At 41.4% G+C, this 15547-nt stretch overlaps 1 long non-coding RNA gene across 2 annotated transcripts; it reads right to left on the bottom strand.

Moving 5' to 3' along the window:
- Window positions 1-319: 319 nt before the first annotated feature.
- On the bottom strand, window positions 320-13313 carry LOC141420564 (uncharacterized). Of its 2 annotated transcripts, none has more exons than XR_012445085.1 (3): window positions 13281-13313; window positions 8028-8236; window positions 320-342 (listed from the first exon to the last, which is right to left on the bottom strand). It is a non-coding gene; the product is annotated as an uncharacterized lncRNA (long non-coding RNA). The 2 variants fall into 2 exon arrangements; XR_012445086.1 differs by lacking the exon at window positions 13281-13313 and adding an exon at window positions 8429-8912.
- Window positions 13314-15547: the final 2234 nt, after the last annotated feature.

Genomic DNA, 15547 nt, shown 5'->3' with positions numbered 1-15547 from the left:
TCCTGCCCTGCCAATCTCCCAAGTGAGATAAGACAACAGATGTGTAGCTCTCCACCCTGTCTCTACTCACCTCTGTCTTTCCCTCTGCCTTTCCACTCAAAGTGAAGTCCTCAAAGTCTTGTCCTTGCTGTATTTTAGGTTTCCTGACTGCTTGAGAACATTGGCCTTGATCAGCCCACCCAAATTCAAGAAAGTGGGGCACTGATATGGTACAAATCTGATTCTGGACTCATGGCCATCTTGGAGGCTGGTAGGCATGATGCACCCTGTTTGGATGCTCCTTTCATGATGAAACTGTCACTGGGTGTGTGGGAAGGGAGGGTGTTTGATAATGATGAGGATCTGAGTAAGGAAAACAAACAGTGGAGGGGTCCATGTAACTGAGTGAGGAAGTGTCACCAGGAAGCCCACTCTCCTCCAGGGTTGGAGGCACCCAACAGGAGGGGCACATTCAGGACGCACAGAGTTTCTTTTCCAGTCTCTACCCAATTCCTCTGTGACTGCACCCCAATCATTCTCCGATGACTTAAGAGTGCTCACCATGAGTTCTACACCACGTTATGGCCATCCTAGGCGACTTTAGGTTATGTTTTTGAAGCTCAAACTTGGAGGTGCTCAATTTTAATATCTCTGCAAGGCTGGGGAAGCAAATGAAGAAAAAAATCTCTGTGCTCTCAACAGGAGTCTTGAGTGCTCTTGGGAACATCCCTTTCCAGAGAAGAGAGCTGGGAGGTGGGCCTTGCAAACTGGGCGGGTCCCGCCAGGCCTTTTTACAAGCCTGCTGGCTGCTGAGAGGCAATCTGTTCCCATGGAGGCTCCTGGTCATCGAGGACACCAGAAACACAGTTGGGCCATGGCTTCAGACAATGAGTCCCTTCCCAGGGTGCTTGGCCTCCTATTCCTTTGCTGGCGGGAGGAATTAGGGATCTGGGGACTTTTCTCTTTGGTGGTGTCTTGTGAACAGCAGGTCTTGCCTGATGTGGTTCCCAGGGTAACTTTCAGTGTTGAGCTGGACATGGAAGACTTAACACACAGGCCAAGAAATCCAAGCCCAACCTTGACAGCCACCTTGGAAGAATTCAGGCGGCACAGGTAATGGTTTCTGTCAAGTCCTGAGTGTAAGAAAGTGAATGTGTCATTTTCCAGGGTGGGCGGCTCTCCTGGGAGCTCTCTGACTCTTCCCTGTGAAGAGGAAGCCTGCCAGGTGGAGCTTATCTTCTCCTGGGTCTCCTATTTTACCTATTTAATTTCTCTGAATAAATTCTGCCATGCACTGAGTCACAAGTCAACAAAGGGGAGGGACAAGGTTCATAGGGAGGCTTGGGGCTTCCCCAGGTTACATCCGAAAATACAAATGCCAATGTATAAAAATCCTTGACTTTATTTACATTTATCTCCCATGATATGTATTTACATTGGGATTTTTGGCAATTTTGTTTTTTTGTTTTTTTTTTTGGTGATATTGGGGTTATGAACTCAGGGCTTCATGGTTGCTAGGCAATCACTCTTGCACTTGAGCCATTCCACCATCCCTGTTTTTGTATTGGGTATTTTGGAAATAGGGTCTGGCAAACTATTTTTCCCAGCTGGCTTGGAACCATGATCCTCCTGATCTCTGCCTTCTGAGTAGCTAGAGACCTGGCTTTAGCAACTCTTTTTTTAAAAACAGCAGCAACAAACAACAAGAAACCATGGATACATTGAATGATACAAAGTGTAAGTTTGTTGGGGGAGGGGCAGTATTGAGGTTTGAATTTAGGACTTCCAGCTAGCTAGGGAGGCGCTCTACCACTTGAGCCACTCCACCTAGCTAGCAATTCTTTTTTTTTTTTTTTTTTTTTTTTAAGATATCCTGATTTCAGTTTATTTGCTTGTTTTTCTGGACAAAGAGTTTTTTTTTTTTTTTTTTTATTCATATGTGCATACAAGGCTTGGTTCATTTCTCCCCCCTGCCCCCACCCCCTCCCTTACCACCCACTCCACCCCCTCCTGCTCCCCCCCTCAATACCCAGCAGAAACTATTTTGCCCTTATCTCTAATTTTGTTGTAGAGAGAGTATAAGCAATAATAGGAAGGAACAAGGGGTTTTGCTGGTTGAGATAAGGATAGCTATACAGGGCATTGACTCACATTGATTTCCTGTGTGTGTGTGTTACCTTCTAGGTTAATTCTTTTTGATCTAACCTTTTCTCTAGTTCCTGGTCCCCTTTTCCTATTGGCCTCAGTTGCTTTAAGGTATCTGCTTTAGTTTCTCTGCGTTAAGGGCAACAAATGCTAGCTAGTTTTTTAGGTGTCTTACCTATCCTCACCCCTCCCTTGTGTGCTCTCGCTTTTATCATGTGCTCATAGTCCAATCCCCTTGTTGTGTTTGCCCTTGATCTAATGTCCACATATGAGGGAGAACATACGATTTTTGGTCTTTTGAGCCAGGCTAACCTCACTCAGAATGATGTTCTCCAATTCCATCCATTTACCAGCGAATGATAACATTTCGTTCTTCTTCATGGCTGCATAAAATTCCATTGTGTATAGATACCACATTTTCTTAATCCATTCGTCAGTGCTGGGACATCTTGGCTGTTTCCATAACTTGGCTATTGTGAATAGTGCCGCAATAAACATGGATGTGCAGGTGCCTCTGGAGTAACAGTCTTTTGGGTATATCCCCAAGAGTGGTATTGCTGGATCAAATGGTAGATCGATGTCCTAGCTAGCAATTCTTAATGTTTGTGTCTTTTGGGCCTAGCAAGGAACAAAAGTTGATAGGATTAATAGGCTGAGCCACAGTTTTATAGGCTACATGTAATGTAAAAGAAGAGTTGAAAATCCCTTCGCGCCCAGGTCAATGTTTGTGCACAATAAAGTAATCCCACATCATGGAGAACCTGAGGCAGGAGGATCGCTTGAGCCAGCAAATTAGAGATCAGCGGGGCAACCATAGCGAGACAGCAATGTCATCACCCCAAGGTTGTAGTTACATTTTTCATTCCAAATGCTCGCCAAGCTGTTCAGGGTGCAGTGACTTTTGTGGAGTCTTAAGACATGCAGGTGAGCCTGGCACCAGTGGCTCATGTCTGTAATTCTAGCTACTGAGGAGGCAGAGATCAGGGGATCGTGGTTCGAAGCCAGCCTGGGCAAATAGTTCCCAGACCCTATCTCGAAAAAAATCCTTCACAAGAAAGGGTTGGTGGAGTGGCTCAAGGTGTAGGCCCTGGATTCAAAGACCAGTACTGCAAAAACAACAAAAAAAAGGTGGAACTCCGAGTTGGGAGTGGTGGCAAGTCCTTGCACCCTAGTTCGGGTCTATTTCTTGGAATTCGGCAGAGGGTGCTGCGACCAGAGGGAGCACTGAGTCTCTGGAACGGTCGCCTGGGCTTTGTGCACAACAAAATCCTTTTCTGTGGGGCAGTTGCAGGTCCTACACGGAATCGGCAGGGGATTGATGGTCTAGTGGACCACGCCTAGGCTCAGTGTCCCCTGTCCCTTCTCTTCTTAGACCACGCGACTCTCCCAGCGCCCCAGCGAGGCGGTAGACGCAAGAGGACCAAGTTCAGCAAAGAGCAGTACAAGGTCCTTATTGAGGCCTTTGAAAGGAACCAGTATCCTGGCTTCAGCATCAGAGAAGAGCTAGCCAGGCTGACCCAGATTCCTGAGTCACGAATTCAGGTAACGTAGAAATGTTTTTTTTTTTTCTTCTCTGTCTTCTTGACCAAGAGAGGTGGGGTTGAGTGCAAACTGAGCACCTATTTTTCAAAAAACAGAAAAAACAAAAGCAATCCCTCCCAAACCAAAACCAAACAAACAAATCCCACTCCCTTTTGTTGTGGTGGTGATGCTAGGAATGAAATTGTCTTCAGGTTACACCCTTAGTGTGAAAGCCACTTTTAACCTTACTTGTCCTCCAACTGAGATAGGGGCTCCAAACTATTTGCCCAGGCTGGCTTTGAACTCAATCCTCCTGATCTCTGTCTCTTGAGTAGCTAGGATTACAGGTGTGAGCCATCAGCGGCCAGCTCATTCTTTCTTTCTACTAATATATAACTTAATTGGTGGTACTGGGGTTTGAACACAGCTTCAGGGCTTGCATTGAGCCACTCTGCTAGGCACATGGTATGAAAGCCACTTTTACTCAATCTTCTCAATATTCCTGTAAGGTGGGTATGAGCTCCGTTCTCTGGATTGGGAAAATAAAGACTGGTATATTTTGAGATTTATTTTATCTTATCTTATTAAAATTTTGGTTTGTTTTCTGAGACAGGGTCTGGTTATGTAACCTAGGCTGACCTCACTGCATGGCTCAACAACATTCAATATTTACATAGCAAAAAAAACTTATTAGGAGGCAGGAGGAGAGAGAGATGTTATGTTAAGGATCAAAAGAACTTTGAATACTATTATTTTTTACCAGTTTTGAAAGTAAAAGTCCAAATGAATTAAAAATGTCACCTATTTATTCAACTACACAGTTTTATTGCTTTGATAAAAATAAAAGGTTTTCTAGGGCTGAGGCATGGCTCAATTGGTAGAATGCCGACCTAGCAAGGATAATCCCTTGAGTTCAAACCTTAGTACTGCTAGCAAAAAAAGTTTTCTTAAAAAAAACTTTAAAATATATAATGGCAAAAATATTTGCTAAATATAAGTATTGGGTACATGGGTATCTGTCATTACAAATCCCTGTACCTGTCAGTATAATTAAAGTATTTCACAGAAGAAGAAATACTGGAACATTTTGTAAACTAGCAGAAAGAGCAACTTTTACTATACAAAAAAAAATTGTTTTTAAACCATATAATAGTTCTTGTTGGGCTGAAGATGTAACTCAACAGTAAAGCAACTTGCCTCAAATGTTCAACGCCCTTAGTTCACAGTTCCCAGTACCACCACCAGAAAAGACTTGCTACTCACTGTGCTTACGTTTTATATAAACTACTATTTTAGTAACCAATTAAATTCTAACATAATTATATAAACCTTATTTTCAAAATAGAAATCTCTAGTATGTCAAAAGAAATAGAGAATGTAAGATTTTAATTTTCAATTTTTTATGGATCACTCACTCTATGTCAAAGCCTGGGTTAGGCATGGAGACTGTGGCAGACACTGAAGTTAGCTACACAACATATCTTCCTGTGCCAGTTTTAAAACAGCCACAGATCTTTTGACACTCCTCTCATCAAGCAGAGTCCATGTTCCCTTCCTTGAACCTTGGTGAGCCTTTGGGACTGCCTCAGTGAACAGAATGAAGCAGCAATTAGCATGTGTGAGTTCTACTTGCTCCAGAAGACTCTATATAAGAAGTTCCACTGCCCAAAGGCCTACAGAGGAAAACAGACATGATAGGAAGCACCTAGAGCTCTACCAGCCAGCACCCAGGTATGTGAGCCAGGAAGCCTTTGGGATCGCCACTGCCTAATGGAATAGGTGAGGCATCATACCAACTCTGGAATACCTGCCTGGGCTCTGGTTGCAAGAAACTATTTAACCCCTTTTGGGGGTGAATTTTCTTTTATTTGCAAGTAGACACATTAGTAACTGATAAAGAGATTTAAAAGCAACAGAGCACTTGCCCATTAACAGGAAGAATCAGTAAACCTTAACTTTATAAACAATACTGATCACAGGGTCAGCAATCTTCCCAAAACAGGATATACTATGGTAATATTGTGAAATATGTATTTGGTCATCCTGTTTCCAGATACATAACTCCTAGAAACTAGGGAATCTCTAAGGTAGTAAAACTATCTTCTGTATATTAAGGAAATGACTAGAAGCTGGATGGGACTTCAGGATGGGAGACTTGTCAATGGAAAGACCAATACAGAATGTGAGGGTTAGAACTTTGAGCCCCACTCTCCTCTAGAAAGAATGGGATAAAAGTTAATCTCATCACAAATGATCAATGATGTAATCAATCATACCTTCACAATGAGAATTTCCATAAAACTCCAACACAGTTAAATTTGGAGAGATCCCTAATTGCTTAGAATCTGAAGGTGTCTGCAGGATGGTTTAGGGTGGTGAGGGCATGGAAGTTCTGTGCCCCTTCCCACATATCTTACCCTATGCAAAGCTGTATCCTTTGTAACATACTTTATAACAAGCAGGTAAGCATTAGCGCTTCCTGAGTTTTGAGAACGGAGTTCTGGAAAAATTTACAGCCCGTTCTGACACTATTTCCAGGTAGTGTAAAAGTGCCTGTCTACCAAGGGCAAGACCCTGAGTGTAACTCCTAGTACCACAAAAAGAAAGAGATCAGAAAAAGAAAAAAGGAATTGAAGTGGAGGGTGCCCAGCTGGTATGTACTGTAGAATCACTAGGTTGCTGGTGGGAAGAAATACTTTCCCCTCCAACATTTTGATGACTTGAGGTATTGTGTTGTGCTGATTGTATGAGACTAGGGGATAAAAAGCACATTAATCACCCTATCCTCTCCTTAACTACCCAACAGTAGGGGGGGAAAAAAAGAAGTAACATCATGGACTGTTATGCAGTAATAGCTAACAACAGAACAACTATAATGCATAGGTCTTTCTTTGCCATTAGCTCTATGCCATATGCTATAAGAAATAGTAAAGGATAAGAGAACATGAGATCAAAGTACTTATTGAGATTAACAACCTCTCCCTTTGAGGGGGGGAAAAAACCTCTTGGTTGAGATTCAGTTACTTCTATCACTTGATTGGCAAGTTTTCTTCCTAACAAAGGGAGGACTTAAAAAAATGACGGGCTGGTGGGTTGGGCTGGTGGGTTGGGCTGGTGGGTTGGCTCAACTGGTAAAGTGCCTGCCTAGTAAGCGTGAGGCCCTGAGTTCAAACCCCCATACTGCCAAGAAAAAAAAAAAAACAGCAGTAAATCCTGAAGCCGGGTGCTCACACCTATAATCACAGCTACTCGACAGGCAGAGATCAGGAGGATGGAGGTTCAAAGCCAGCCTCAGCAAATAGCTTGTGAGAGACCCTATCTTGAAAATAACCAACACACACAAAAAAGGGGCTGGCAAAGTTGCTCAAGTCAGAATGCTGCCTAGCAAGTGTGAGATCCTCAGTTCAAATGCCAGTAATGCAAAAATAAAAAACAAATCTAAACATTTAAATCTTTATAAAAGAGGAACAAAAAGAAGTTCCTCGGAAATCTGAGGCTTTGTGACTTTTCTAGTAAATAAAAATGTAACAGTTCTGAACTCACATAGTAACAGATCTATAATAATTATGCTGGCAGAATCTGAGAACGTGACAATTTTATCACTGACTTCTCAATGTTCAAATGCGTATTTGAAATGGAGGAGGAAGTTGAGTACCACAGAAGGTTATCACCTATCTGTTTTATGATGTATCCTGCAAGATTTTATCTTTGGGGAAGGGTAAAATTCAGGTAAAATCTAAATGTCTATTCTTGTATTAGTTGTGTACCACAAACAAGAGTTAATGTATTTCCTCTTAGATATTCATTCCATATCAATACCAGTAAAAGCCCTTCAAATACGCTAAGAACTGAGTTTATCTTTCTTCCTTAAAACTGCTCAGTATTACCAAGTGCCGGTGGTTCATATCTGCAATCCTAACAACTTGGGTGGGAGGCAGGGATCAGGAGGTTCCAGGTTCAAAACCAGCCCAGACAAATAGTTCACAAGACCCTGTCTCGAAAATACCCAACATAAAAAAAGGACTGGTAAAGTGGCTCAGGTGTGAGTACCTGCCTAGCAAATGAAAGGCCCTGAGTTCAAACCCCAATACCACCAAAAAAAAAAAAAAATTCTTGGTTTTATTATACTCCTATTAAACAGGTACTTTTATAAATAAATTTTATTTATATTTACAATTTACTTGCTAAATATACAAAGTATCTGTAAGTTGCTAAGATATATAGAAAAAGGGATTTACTGTGATTCCTCCCTTTTCAAGAAACACTGGAAATCACAAAGCTTCAAGTATAGCAAACCACTAGGTATTCTGGGGATACGTAATGTGAAAGCATCTGTTTCAAAAAGCTCATTACACTAAAACATGCAGAGCTGAGCTGCTTACCTGCATCAGCTCTGGACCGCTGGCCAGGTGTCTTTCCGAATGGGGTCTTCATTCATCTGTATTTACGTGAGCAGCAGAGCTGCTTGCTAGGGTGAAAATTCAATATTCTCCAATTTGAAACTTTCCACGGAATGTCAGTGTTCTTGTTAATCCACCATCCAAGTGTCTTTTTTACAAGTTCAGCAAAAATACGTGGAATCACAAGCACTCTGTAAAATAGTGAATTAGTTCATTACTAGAGCATCAAGACAGCAATATGCCTAAAGAGTCACTAAATATAACATAAAATGTATAAAACTATTTATTAGTAAAATGTACTTTTTCCTCAAAGCAATTAACTGTATTTCCTACAACCTGGATTCCTAAAACTGGACAAAGCGTTAGGGTATAAGGCAACATACCTTTTAAAAGAGGAAGCCAAGAACATCTTCGAGACCCAAGTTATTCAGAGACAACTGAAACATTTCCCAATATATCCTAATGCATTCTGCTGCTAGAAATCACAAAAGGTAGGTGATGGGATTTCAGAAAAGGTTTAGTCTAGCACAGCCCATCGCCAGACTAAACCACAAGCCAGAGTGCAAAAGCAAGCAACAGCAGCGTGTGGGTGTGCGGTCACTGAGGGATGCACAGCTGGGTGAAAGACAGGAGAAAGGATTACAGCCAACAAAGCTTCACTTTTCTCTTTCTGTTCCCAAGCTTGCAGAAACTAAAGGAAAGAGTCCAGTAATTTCAGAGAACATCAAAGAAACTTCATCACCCATACAGACATTAAGTCATTTTATGAAAGCAGCTTTATCATTTAGACTAAACTTGGCTCCAGAAATTTATAGCCCACATAATGAAACATATTTTCTTATATATTTCTCATACGATACACACCAAAAACCTACAAATTTCATTGAAAGAGGGCAGGTGGAATGGCTCAAGTGGCAGAACACCTGCCTAGCAAGTGTGGACGCCCTAAGTTCAAACCCCAATACTGTTGGGGGAGGATTTCATTGCATGTATCTGGATCTCATGTATTAATCTTTTTTTTTTTAGACAGTACTGGGGTTTCAACTGAGGGCTTATTCCTTGTGGGGAAGATGCTTCATCCCACAGCTCCCAGCCTTTGTGTAAATGCCTATAATTTGTTTATCTTTCACAAGTTACAAAATTACACAATGCCTAATTAAAAACCTAAAGTATAATAAAAAATCATTAAAATGATTAAAATGTCTAATGAAGGAGAGAGAAATCAGTTTAACTTTTTTGGGGGGGTGGGATTGCTGGGATTTGAACTCAGGGCCTCATGTTTGCTAGGCAGGCACTCTACCATTTAACCCACTCCACTAGCTCTTTTTTATGATGGTTTGTTTCAAGATAGGCTCTCTTGAACTATTTGCCAGGCCTGGCTTCAAACCTTGACCAAACTGGTCTCTGCCTCCCGGTGAACAACCAGCACCTGGCTCAGTTTAGGTTTTTTTTTTTTTTTTTAAAGGTAAAAGTTCTAAACTAACCAGGAGTTGCAGTGTCCCTGAAGTTTCAAAGGCTGAGTTAGTTAGAAGAGTTGAGTCCAGGAAGTTGAGGTCAGCCTAAGCAATTTATCGATAACCTATCTTGAAAACATAACCGTACTAAAATACATAAGCCTTTTTAAAAATCATTGAATAAAAATAGATTAAAAATCAATGGTTTTATAATTAATTCAACAAATATCCACTAAGTGCTTAGTGTTGGAAACTTAGGTTGGAGGGAAGATAGTAAACCGTAAACAAATAAGAAAGCAGGGTTGATGATGTGGCCCAGTACTGGACAGCTTGCCTGGCAGATGCAAAGCCCTGGCCTCAACTTCCAGCATGGTTTTAAAAAAGCAAAATAAGCTCTATGTCAAACAACAATAAGTAGTATAGATGAAAACACAGGAAGAGCACCCATTCTAGAGGCAGCACTTGCCAGTGTGAGGTTTAAGCAAGGGCTCCAGTGTTTCTGAAGGCGTAAGAGCTACACCCAACCTGCTTCCCCATCCTACCCACCAACAGAGTGCATGCCTATGATGAAGGCTACCAAGGACAATTGGCTGGTTACCCACCTTTCTCCAAGAACCTGTCCTCCCAGGACAGTAAGTCTCCCCAAATTCTCATTAACTGGTTCAACGCCACAAACTTAAAACTTCTCAGCCTGCCTCGTTCAGCCCTGTTCCCACACTAACATTATCCAATGAGACCCTTATCACCTCTTTTCCTTTCCTGCCCAAATCTCTCCAGATCTTGCAAAATGTTTTTGCAAGAGTAACATGTTGTCTACCACCATCACAGGCCCCTCCCCACCTACAGCTCCGTGTTAACAGTGGTTGCTTACATTTCTCACTGCATATCCTTACACAAGTTCTCCTACATGAATCTCCATGACACACACTAGTACTAACTACTATTCCTTTTCTGGTACAGCCCTCACCTAATAGGTGACCTTCTAGTCATCTGCACACATTTATTGACTTCGATACCTAGTTTATTTCTTTTCCACCAAGACTCCCATTAACATTCTTGGCAACCCCAACATCCATACATATTCAACACTGTCCCCTGGACTTTTAGACATCCTCCCTTCAAAGTACCTGCCATACTTGAGTTGCCTATTTCCACTGTCACATCTACTGTCACAAATTAGACCTTTTTAGTCACTAGTAACTGCAGCACCTCCAATAATATCTTTACTTCAAGTGTCCCACACTCAAAACCACCTCTGATCATTCCGATTTCTTACACTAATCTTCCCACTCAACAATTCTTTGATGCAACTGATGCGAAGGATTTTGATATGTCCTAAGTTACAGGGAAGAGGATGAAGGAAAGGAAGAGATAAGGGAAAATTTTCTTACATTGACAGCTTTGGGCTAACCAACAAAGAAAAAAAAAAAAAACTGCTCCACATTTCTTTCCTGTATGCTGAAGATTAGCTGTTACAGCAACATCACATTCCGCTTGCAGAACCAACCAACCAGGAAACAACAAGCGCTTCTTAGGGGAATCATCCTATCCCAGGATGCTGGCCACTTCATGTTTTCTGGACCCTCTGATGTACAGCCAATGTAGGTCTACTGTAAACAATTTATACTTTCTTCTCCACATACTTTTTGTTTTTTAAATAAAACAAAATGTTTAATGAGCAAATTTGTCTTAGCAAATATGAAACTGCCACAGAGAGGAGGAGAGGGACAGGGGCCACAGGGCTGGGAGCAGATAAGGGAAGACTAAAGAGGAGAGAACCAACTACTTAAGAAACCAAGGCAGAGACCAGGGAGGACCAGAAGCCAGAGGACAGGAGCTGTGGTCCTGCAAAGGGAGAGGGCAGGGCACTGAGGGCCAGACAACAAAATTCAAAATAGTTTGGCCATAAAATATAAACACACTATGTTCCTACCATAGGGAAAGGGGGGGGGTTAGAAAAGGGGCATAAGGGAGAAGGAGGCTGTTTTGGGAGGGGCCATGGGGTCCTACCCGCCCTGCTGTGCACCCGGTCCCCATCCCAACCCCTTCCCTCTGTGTCTGTGTTGGGTGCATGTGTCTGTGTGGGCCTGTGTGCACTTCCCCAGTCCCCTCCCTGCCCTAACCCCCACCCACCACCCACCCCCCCCCTTAATTGCTGCCATTCCAGTTGCTGCCGGCTGTCATTCAGCTGTCACTCCTCTGCCCATCATCTTCAGAGGGGGAAAGGGGGGGGTGGGAGAAGCCCCCAGCCAGCCCTGCCCCCATCCTCCCCCAGCCGCCTCTACCAGAAGTCCCTGCGGTGGTAAGAGTCGGGGTCACAGTATTTCGTGACAACCACTCTGTTGGCGAACTTGTGGCCAGTTAGGCCCTGCATGGCTTTCTGGCAGTCAAACACAGAGGTGTACTCCACAAAGAACTTTCCACAGCTGGGAAAAACACACTGGCTTCTTACATCTGGTGGATATTTTCCAACTGCTATATGGCCATAATGCTAGTGGCTGAAGACAATATGTCCAGGACTAGTCTCTGCAAACCCTTTATTTCAGAGATCTCTTGGTTTTTAAATTTTGATTTAACACAACCAATCTTTACCTTTTTCTATTGGAAAAAAAGTTATGTCCCTGAAGGACTTAAGTGCCTTATTTCTGACTCAGATTCCTGGAATGATCTATCACAACCACAATGGTTACTTCGTGCTGTGCTCAATTTCCCACTTTTTTCCTCCACCCAGCTCTCTTCTACTGTGCTTGCAACTAAAACACTAAAAATGGATAAGAAACATGTAAAATTTCACTTCAAATTTATCACCCTGTATCTCAAGTAAGAGTCCAGCAATACTATTCATACTCTCAGCAGACAGGCTTGCTGTTAGCTAGCGAGGAAAACAGAAACAACAGAACTACTGACCGTCCCACCACCAGAGTGACCCTTTGCTCCAGTACTACAGATTAATTCCTGAGTATGTAAATTCAGCCCTGCCACTTATTTAACCAATCCCATCCTTGTCTTTTGCACATCTCTCACCAATAAAATATTTTCATCAGCATACATTAAACGATGTATTTCCCAACTTTAAAAAATTATCCCAAGACTTCACCCTCTTTTTTTCCTGCTGTTCTTTACAAAACTACATCGATTTATCCCAAATTAAATAAGCAGAAATTGGAAAGAGTTGTAGTAGGAGAAGAAAAGCAAGGTGACTTTGAACAATAAATATAACAATGCAAAATTTCTTCCCCATTTTCTTGAGTTACAATTAATAGTTTAATCTTATCCCAACTCCTGTTAAAACCAGGAGGAAATGCAGAGGTCAAAAGGAAAACAGTGCTAATTAATAAACCCCTAGTTTTTCTGAACAGGTGCCATATAATACTTTGAAAAATCAGATGAATTAGAGCATCCTTAAAGCAAAGCTCTCTTTTGATTAAAACTAGTTAAACTTAATTTACATTCAAGCTTTCTAAAACGACATACACCATCTCTACCTTAAATTATTCTATTAAGTGGTTAACACAGTAAGAAAAGCTGAGGGAATTTTTAAGTTTTAAATACTGACAGGAAAGGAATGGTAGAGTGGCTCAAGTGGTAAGAGAACCTGCCTAGCAAGTGTGACACCCTAAGTTCAAGCCCCAGTGCTGCCAAAATAAAAAAGACATTAAATGCTGATAGCAAAATCTCATTGTTTTTAGGACAGTGGAAATTATACTTTCTTCCCAAGTGCTATGGAAAATTGTATCAAGTGAAGTTTAATCACAAGACCATAAAAAATAAAGACCAGTACCTGGGGGTATACTTCAGTAGCAGTGCTTAGCATATGAGGTCCTGGATTCAAAAAGAGACAGAAACAGCTTATTCTCAGATTCATAAAAAATGCAAAACCATGGGTGAGTGGGAGAGATGATAAGGGCAATGTAAATAATGTACAATTTAAGTCTAATTGAAATCGTCACTTTGAATCCCCCCTACAAAGAATATATCCTAATAAAAATTCTATTTTAAAAATGTGCAAAACCATATGGTGAAAGGTGGCTAGAATAGGCTGCTTGCAAACTATGAAGGGCAAAGTGTTGCTTTACAATGGAGAGAACTGGCTTCTCCTTACTGGGATATCAAGTTAGCACCACTAACAGGGAGTCAAGCTCACTTTATCAGCTTCCTGATATAATGCTGAGTATTTTACCTATGCCAAGGATACATGTGGCATGTCATTACACCCCCTCCCCATGAAATCCCAGAATTCCTGAGACGGAGATAAGAAGATGAGTTCATGGCCAGCCTGGGCTACATAAAGATCCTGTCTCAAAAACACAAGAAAATTTTACCTAAATCTGGTCAACACAATGATGAAATGGACAAATTCATAAAAGAGGAAGTTTATACATAATAAATGAGCCATATTCTTCAAAATCAATGTCATTAAAAAAAATGCAGACACACTTTAGATTAAAAAGCGGGGGAATGGGGCTTGGGGATTTAGCTCAATGGTAGAGTGTTTGCCTGACAAGCATAAGGCCAAGTTCGATCCCCAGCACTGCAAATGAAAAGAAAACAGGTAAGAGAGAGAGGAGCTAAAAAGACCCAATCAAATGCAATGAGTAAACTCAACAGATGGGTTGGCAGGGTATAAAAAACAATTGGGAAAATACGGACTAAATATTAGACATTATGGAATTATTAAACTTTAAAAGCACAACAAGGACATTGGTTATCGTGAGAATATACCTACTCTCAGGAAATGCATACTGAAATGTCTACAGAACTCGACTCATGATCATTTACAAGCTAATGTGAAATGACTCAGAATGAAAATGATACATGCACAAGGAATAAAGTGAATATGCCAAAACATTATTAAACTAGGTGAAGGGCACATAAATGTTAACTAGTATTATTCTTTGAACTTGTGTTTAAGTTCAAAAATTTCTGTAATAAAAAGTTGGGCAGCTGGGATTTCAGGCCTGAGCCACCAGCACCCGGCTGATCTACCTTTCTGTGTAAGGGTCAGCTGGTGCTGGTGGCTCATGCCATGAGAAGGCAGAGATCAGGAGGATCACAGTTCAAAGCCAGACCTGGGCAAAATAGTTCAGCAGACTCTATCTCAAAAATTCAATACAAAAAAGGGCTGATGGAGTGGTTCAAGTGGTAGAGCACCTGTCTAGCAAGTGTGAGGTCCTGAGTTCAAACCCAGTACGACCAAAGCCAAACAAAAAAGGCAGCACAGAATTTACAATAACCGGGTCAATCAAGGTCATTCACACTTCAAAACTCCAAGTAGAGCTGCTGAAATAAGTTTCCTATTTTAAAAATAACCATGAACTGCTCCCATAAAGGATAGGGTACCACAAAATCAATGACAATGTATTTTGTCTCCAAAACAATGAGTATTTCAAATTTTCTGATATAAAAGCAGTATAACTTATGAAGTTAGCATGAAGTAAAGCTACATATCAAAGATCTGTTGCCAACTGCTACTAATAACGCTATTTATACAAAGAAAATACATTTCTGTAACTGTTTAAACAAAAACAGTAAATCTTAAAATCTTAACACCAGAATCACCCATGAAAAAGTATATAGGCATACAATTAAAAACCAGCAAGTATAAACTGAAGTTTGGGCTATCAACAAGTTGTTTTAAAACTGGTATCACAAGGTTCAACAGGTGTGATGTACAACTCCCCAAACCCTAGAATATGTAAGTGGTGTCTTTTTGCTAATGATATAATTGATGGGCTAAGGACTCCCTGAATAGCTTCAGGATGGATGCTGGTCACCAGGAGAACCAACTACCAGGACTAGAGGTTTGGAACATTCAGCACCAAACACCCAGAGAGGGGAAAAGGGCCAATGATGTGCCCATGACTTAGGAAAGTAATAAGATCTCAATAAAACCCTTAAACAACCTATACAGAGAGCTTTCGGTTCAGAGAGCTTCCAACTAGGTGAGCACATGGAAGTGCCTAGAGAGGGTATGGAAGCTTTGTAATAAAACAATAATCCAGCATGTAACTCCAGAACTTTTCTAGAGTTCTCTGAGCCATTCTAGCA

The sequence above is a fragment of the Castor canadensis genome, unplaced genomic scaffold, assembly GCF_047511655.1.
Source record: "Castor canadensis unplaced genomic scaffold, mCasCan1.hap1v2 HAP1_SCAFFOLD_793, whole genome shotgun sequence".
Classification (NCBI taxonomy): domain Eukaryota; kingdom Metazoa; phylum Chordata; class Mammalia; order Rodentia; family Castoridae; genus Castor; species Castor canadensis.
Note: the sequence above shows the minus strand (reverse complement) of the source record. Positions and strands in the feature narration are given on the sequence as shown.